The sequence below is a fragment of the Scylla paramamosain genome, chromosome 1 (genome assembly GCF_035594125.1).
Source record: "Scylla paramamosain isolate STU-SP2022 chromosome 1, ASM3559412v1, whole genome shotgun sequence".
NCBI classification, from domain to species: Eukaryota; Metazoa; Arthropoda; class Malacostraca; order Decapoda; family Portunidae; genus Scylla; species Scylla paramamosain.
Window position 1 is genome coordinate 38,117,693 of NC_087151.1, and position 7,500 is coordinate 38,125,192.

The 7,500-nt window shown below is 41.4% G+C and overlaps 1 protein-coding gene across 1 annotated transcript in view; it reads right to left on the reverse strand.

Annotated features, from left to right (window-relative positions):
* Nucleotides 1-1,348: 1,348 nt before the first annotated feature.
* LOC135105136 (uncharacterized) overlaps nucleotides 1,349-7,500 on the reverse strand; it is a 405,375-nt gene continuing 399,223 nt past the window's right edge. The window contains exon 10 of the transcript XR_010270726.1: nucleotides 1,349-4,289. The gene's annotated coding sequence lies outside the window, so the exon portion shown is untranslated. The remainder of the gene's footprint in view (nucleotides 4,290-7,500) is intronic.

The window sequence follows — 7,500 nt, forward strand, 5'->3', positions numbered from 1 at the left end:
TGAAATCCAAATAGAAGAAGAAAGTAAAAGACAATCGGGCAAAAAAAAAAAAATAGTTTGGCGTATTAATGGAGGTGGTGGTGGTGGTGGTGGTTGGGGCGTCCAGTGGGACAACACAATCTACATTCCTAGCAGCATTCCCACCGCAAATATCATCAGTGGAGGCAAATAACGTTAACAGGAGAGAAGGAACTGTTGGGAGGTGTTGCTTATCGACGCCTACCATAAATGTGTGTGTGTGTGTGTGTGTGTGTGTGTGTGTGTGTGTGTGTGTGGTGGAGCATAATTTATGTCTCCTACTGACGTCACCCCACCACCAACACACACACACTGATAACACACACCACAGCAGTTATTACTTAAGAAAAGGCAGTAACATTCCTCTTAATAAGGAACGTCGTCTCGGTGTAATGAGAAGATAGTGGGGCAGTTTTGCTTAATTAGACCCAGGGAAACCTCGTCTGTAAGATGAGAGAGAGAGAGAGAGAGAGAGAGAGAGAGAGAGAGAGAGAGAGAGAGAGTGAGAGAGAGAGAGAGAGAGAGGGAGAGAGAGAGAGAGAGAGAGAGAGAGAGAGAGAGAGAGAGAAAAATAATATGTAGGAGTCAATTCAAAAGTTCTGTATAATTAGGGCCATTTTTTTCAAAACACACACACACACACACACACACACACACACACACACACAAGGCATGAAATGAGCGCGTGTTTATGTCTCTTTTATGCTAACCAAGCGTGCTACTTTTTTGTTGACAATGATTATATATGACACAGCATTTTTTTTTTTTTTTTTTTGTGTGTGTGTGTGTGCGTCCCTTGCGCCAGCCACGCCACGGGGGGAAAAGTTTCTCGCAATGTTTCCTCGTTATGTTCGTCAATGAAGAATCCCTCTCCACACACACACACACACACACACACACACACACACACACACACACACACAATTCTAAGATAAATGGTGGAAGCAATATGCGCTATGTGCGAGTCTATTGCATTTCCTTTTCTTTTACTCTATTTTTGAGGTGCTGGATAATTCCTTTCATGTGTTTTGTGTCTGTGTAATAATAAAAGTGAGTTCTAATTAAGGGATCGCAATACAGACTTTTCATGGTAAAGGTTTATGAAGAATCCTCCTTTAAAAAAAAAAATAATGGTGTTGGTGAAGCTTTATGAGTTGAATATATATAGTCTCTCTCTCTCTCTCTCTCTCTCTCCTCTCTCTCTCTCTCTCCTCTCTCTCTCTCTCTCTCTCTAGCCATTATCATTCCCATTCTGTATGATTTCTAAATATTATTAGTATATATTTCATTCCAGTTATATTATGCTGTGTTATTTTATGTCATATGAACGTTAAGTTACGTTAGGGATCAGGTATGTTGCATTCATATATCACAGCTCCTACCAAAAAAATCATCCCAAAATTATCCTTCTCATATCTCCTTGATTATCACCCATGTTTTGACTGACTGATCCCCTTAACTCTCATAGAGGTAATAACAATTTGGTAGTTCAGGTTTATATCCGCTCTAGTTTGATTTTCTCTACTTACTCTTCTGCAGTGAAACCTCCAAGTGATGATGTTAATGGTGTTCTTCGTATAGTAAAAATGAAAGACAAAATCATAGTGTTTGTGGTGATATGGTTCACGTGTTTCTTAGATAAATGAAAATAAATAGTGATGTTCATGGCATTGTGACTCGCGCATTAGTTACTCATAAGATTTAAAAAAATATAAAGAAAAAGAGATGCTGTTCGCGGTGTTCATTATATCGGAAATGAGAGAGAGGAAAAAGAGTGTTGGAGTTCGTGGTGCGGAGGTTCACGTGATTCTTACCTACTCCTGGTTTACGTGACGAGCTGCGTGTGTGTTCTTCCTGGCCAAGGTTGAAAGTGTCACATTCGTCACACAAAGTTCACGAAAAGTGTCACGTTACTCCCATAAAGTCGTCAGCTTCGTCATAAAACCGCCAAATTTTTGTCACACTTTTCATACGAGGGAGACAAATTTGGGTGTATATTGTAGTGCACATGCTCGAGTCTTTTTTTTTTTTTTTCGTTGAATTTCTTAGTCAGGGGTAAGTTTTTCTTTTTTTCCTGTACTAAGGTCTGAAATTCACAAACTTTATCATCGTTTATATTAACATCTTTTTTCGCATTTGTTTTTTTTTGTTCGTGTACGTGAGTGAGTGTGTGTGTGTGTGTGTGTGTGTGTGTGTGTGTGTGTGTGTGTGTGTGTGTGTGTGTGTGTGTGTGTGTGTGTGTGTGTGTGTGTGTGTGTGTGTGTGTGTGTGTGTGTGTGTGTGTGTGTGTGTGTGTGTGTGTGTGTGTGTGTGTGTGTCACGAAAGATTGACACACAATATGCATATATGTTAGCTTGCATTTCTTCATTCTCGCTAAACTTTTTTACTTTCTTCCTTGGTTCTTCTTTTTTTATCATATATTACTTCTTCTTCCTCTTCTTAGCTAAATACTCTTACTCTGTCATGAATATTCTTTTTTTACAGTAAACCTTGAAATTCACTGGATTTACTTGGAAAACATGCACGCTATTATTTCTTCTCGTATCATTTGTACAGGAAAGCTTGACACGCCTATGCTGGTTCACATGTCTTCCTTGTCGTAGAATTGTATTTTCTGCTCCTGTTTTTATTGTATTTATCACACCAAACGCATATTTATATGACTTCTTTGCTCTTTTTTCTATGACTTCCTTTTAATTATATATCCAAGAGTCTTTCCGTCCCTCGTCTTCTTAAAGCACTTGTGGTTCAGCCATACTGCATCTATTCAGCGTCTTGTGTACTTCACCCTTCCCTCTTTCCCTAGTCTGTAAGTCTTTCTCTGAGTTTGTTTCGCAAATATTTCAAACACAAGACATTAATTTTCTCCTTGCTTTCTGCATCGACTTTGCGTCCCTTGGCCTCATTTGTTTCTTTACGAGTATGCACGCTATAACTTTGGGATTAAGGATATAATGTAGTGGTAGCAGTAGTGCAGTGCCCTGTCCCCCAACCTCCACCCTCTCTCTCTCTCTCTCTCTCTCTCTCTCTCTGTCTCTCTCTCTCTCTCTCTCTGGCTGCCAAGACGAATGAAGCGTCAAGATAAAAAGAGAAAAAGACAAAAAACTTACAGAAGGAAAACGAAAAAATCGAGAAACTGCAGGAGATGGAGAAGGAGGAGGATGGGAGGGTAGAAATAGTGATGAGGAGGAGGAAAAAGAGAGCAGAAAAAGGAAAAAATGTAGAGAAAAGAAAGGACGAGTGGAGGAGGAGGAGGAGGTGGAGGACGAGGAGGAGGAGGAGGAGGAGGAGAAATTGCAGGTAAGAAAAATGAAGAGCAGAGGAAGAGAAGGAAGGGATCTTCAGGAAGGTTGATGAGGAAGATTCTGGGATACATACGGATAGTGCTCACGACACAGAGCCTCCTTAGAGAGAGAGAGAGAGAGAGAGAGAGAGAGAGAGAGAGAGAGAGAGAGAGAGAGAGAGAGAGAGAGAGAGAGAGAGAGAGAGAGAGAGAGAGAGAGAGAGAGAGAGAGAGAGACTGGTTAGACACTACAAAGAAAAAAGAAATGAAAAATATTATGTCTTCTGTAAAGCCTCACACGCAAAAGGAAACACACACACACACACACACACACACACACACACACACACACACACACACACACACACACACACACACACACACACACACACACACACACACACACACAAGTATGCCACTGGAGCACGCTTTTTAGACATCGAAAAGTCTTCCCTAATGTGTAAGGTCACGACACCACGTGCTGGCAGAAAGGGAGAGTTAAGGGTACATAGATTAGAGGAGGTTAGAGTGCCGCTGATAGAGGGGCGACCTACAGTGGTACAGAGAGGAGGCAATGGACTTCAAGCAGGGAGAAACAGGGTACGAAGGAGACAGGAAGAGAGGGAGTGAGGACAAGAGAGGACTGTATTTGGGGCGGAACTGTCAGCTCTCTTGGACAAATACGTCATGAAAAACACGCCTAAATCAACACAGTGCGTCAGGCTTCATATTTTTCCTTCCAACGTCCGTTCCTTTTATCCCTTTTCAAGCCGCGGTCAGTCAGAGGTGGGTATTTACTCTCAATTTCCATCCGATCAATGCCTTAGGTCGATTTTCACGGGAGTTTCTTACATGCAGTGACCTTTAGTGGTGGAGTTCGTGGCGGGAGGTTCCTGAGGCCGGCCAGCTCCCATCAGGCTGAGTGGGGCGGCGACTTCACCACGACTCTCCAGGGCCCGCCTCGCCTCTGTTTGTGTTTTGACATTCCTGAAGAGAAAACAGGTATTGTGTGGCGGCATTAAAACGTGGCGCACGTAAAAATACACACGCAAAAGGAAAAACACACGCATACGCACACACACACACACACACACACACACACACAATATCTTTTTATAATTGTACAGTTCCTAGTTCTTTACTACTACTACTACTACTACTACTACTACTACTACTACTACTACTAGTACTACTACTACTACTACTATTACTACTATTTCTACTACTGCTACTAACAAGACTGCTCCTATATAATACTGGGCAGATCCTAATGATAATTATGTTTTTTGAGGCGACCTTAAAAATATACCAGTCAGTCTCTTATTCATGAACAAATAATGTTGTATAAAATAAACAAAATACGTCATGGAAATCTCATTCTCGCTAGGAATTGCAGACTAAATGTGAAGATAAAGACTATAAACATATTTTCCACTCTTGACTTTCTCCTTGTGTTGAGGTTCTGAAAAGAAATGCAGAGAAACGGAAGTTAGTGTGTTGGGTTGCTCATTTTTTCTCTATTTTGCTTGTTCGCCTTTTCTCAAAACACATGAGAAACGCAACACGTATCTCAAAATTCCATGTATTCATTCTCCACAATATTTCCCTCAAAGTAATCTACATTGTGGTGCTAAATATATATAAATCGTACATTGCACTTCCACATATACTTCTTACGCAAAAGATTACCGTTTTACAATCGTTCAGTTTCATCAATTACAAGACCTCTCATCGTATTTACGCCATAAAAAGAAGAGAAAAACTTGAAATTAGCAAATACCCGATAATTTCCAAGTAATAGAAGCTTAAATTCAATATCAGGAAGGAAAGTGGATGCAGACGCAACGAAGGGAAGCGAAAAAAAAATCCAAAAGTTATGAATTGCAATGCTTCATCACTGCTGCCTGCTGTCTCGATTTTTTAATAGAAATTTTACACAGAATCAGTGATATCTGGCTTCACGTAAGGATTTCATCCTGTGCAACTGTGGATGCAGATACGACTAAGAAAAAATCGTTATAGTGTGGACCTGTTTCACTTTCATAGGAATTTCACAGAGAGCACATGATGTCTTTCCACATCATGCTTTATCGTGTGGCAGTTCGTATGTCCTGTTCCTGGAATGTCTGAGGAGAGGACACGTGGCTTCCTGTTTCCTGCGACTCTTTTATGAATCGACACAAGATCAGATCGTGATTAACGTCTCCTCTACTGCATAGGGGATCAGGTAGAATTGAGACGAACAAATGATTAAATGTGAAGCTATCTTTCCAATCTCTGTTGAGACGAACGAATGATTAAATGTGAAGTTATCTTTCTAATCTCTCTCTCTCTCTCTCTCTCTCTCTCTCTCTCTCTCTCTCTCTCTCTCTCTCTCTCTCTCTCTCTCTCATGGCTCTTCATTGTAAAATTAATGAGATGAAATTAAAATGAAACGATGATTACACGTGAGGTTATCTTTCTAATCTCTCTCTCTCTCTCTCTCTCTCTCTCTCTCTCTCTCTCTCTCTCTCTCTCTCTCTCTCTCTCTCTCTCTCTCTCTCTCTCTCTCTCTCTCTCTCACCCTGCCAGGCTCAGATCACTTCCGCCATCGTCCCCTCGCTCTCTCGTAGTCGGTCTTAATCCATCACAAACCACGTTAAGATAAAGAGATCCTCCAATGGTTTCATTAGCAAGATTGACTACTCAATTAGGATTTACGAAGACTCCCCTGCCGTCCTGCGCGCTAATTCCAAAGGCACACCTAATTCTGTCGAGCTGTTCCGGGTTGCGTTACTGGTGGTGTGATGTGGTGAGTGGTGTGTGTAGCGAGGGTTCCTTACGTAAACTTTGCAAGTGAAAAATTGTATGACGATAGATGGTGATATGTTGCAAGGTATATACACATGCTCTCTCTCTCTCTCTCTCTCTCTCTCTCACACACACACACACACACACACACACACACACACACACACATACGTATACCAGAATCAGAATCCTCCACTATTAAGGGACGTACCAGGAAGACCTTTGTTGTTCGTACAGGATCCGAGAAAGGCGGCTGAAGATGAGGGAGCGGGCCAGAGAGAAGGGAGAGAATGGAGCGTAGGGATGGAAACAGAATGAGAGTGGAAGGGGTAGAGAGAGGATAGAAGAGTGAAAACAAGGGAGTGGAGAGGCTCTACAAATGCCTTTCTTTCTGCCTCTCTCTCTCTCTCTCTCTCTCTCTCTCTCTCTCTCTCTCTCTCTCTCTCTCTCTCTCTCCCGGCCAGTCCTAACAAAACATGGCCTTATGTGTTCGACAAACGTGCAATTTATATTCCCGGAAGAGGAACTGTTTATATGAATTTTATTTTAACTTGTATGCCATGATTTTTTGATGGTTTTAAACTATCTAGTGTATATCTTCTTTTTAAAAACTGTGTAGTTTTCAGAAGCTTTTCTATCTTGCTTTTTCTTGAGTTTTGCCTTTGATGTTTTCTTTGCTCTGTATGATTTCATGTTTTTTTTTTATTTCTTCGTGTTTATTTGCATTTTATCTTCACCGTTATGACACGTGTGAGAAATTTTTTTTTTATATATTTCTTGTTATTTTAATTTCTAGGCAACTTATGACGCACGTTACATGATATTGTTTTCAAGCCCTCCTCTCTCTCTCTCTCTCTCTCTCTCTCTCTCTCTCTCTCTCTCTCTCTCTCTCTCTCTCTCTCTCTCTCTCTCTCTCTCTTTTTCCCATCCTCCCCTCCCCACTACGCTCGTGTGCGTCTTCATCTGCCTGGAAGGAAACTTGCCGAGGGCCTGAAAATATATAAAATGTAGAGAAAACGCTTGATAGCTGCTCACTGCACAGTAGAGAGTACGTAAAGGAAAGGCTCAAAAAATATTCAGGGTATTTAAGTTACAGAAATGTTGTTACAATTATTTCTCTAAGCCACTGAGTGGAATTCATAGGTTGAAAAGTCAAACTGAGCTATGTATTCAAAAGTTTTATTGATGATAGGGAGGAAGCGATGCAAATACTGACCTCTTTCAGCTGGTAACTGACTCCCGACAGCAGATCAATCTTCTCCAACGCGCTTGGTCGTCTGTGCCCTCCTCAGTCACGCCCACTACAAGCATGTCTTTTTTTCACTGCATCTATAAACATTCTCCTAGGACCTTCCTCTCTTTCTCTTGCCAGACAGATCCATCGCCAGCATCCTCCTCCCACCCCACG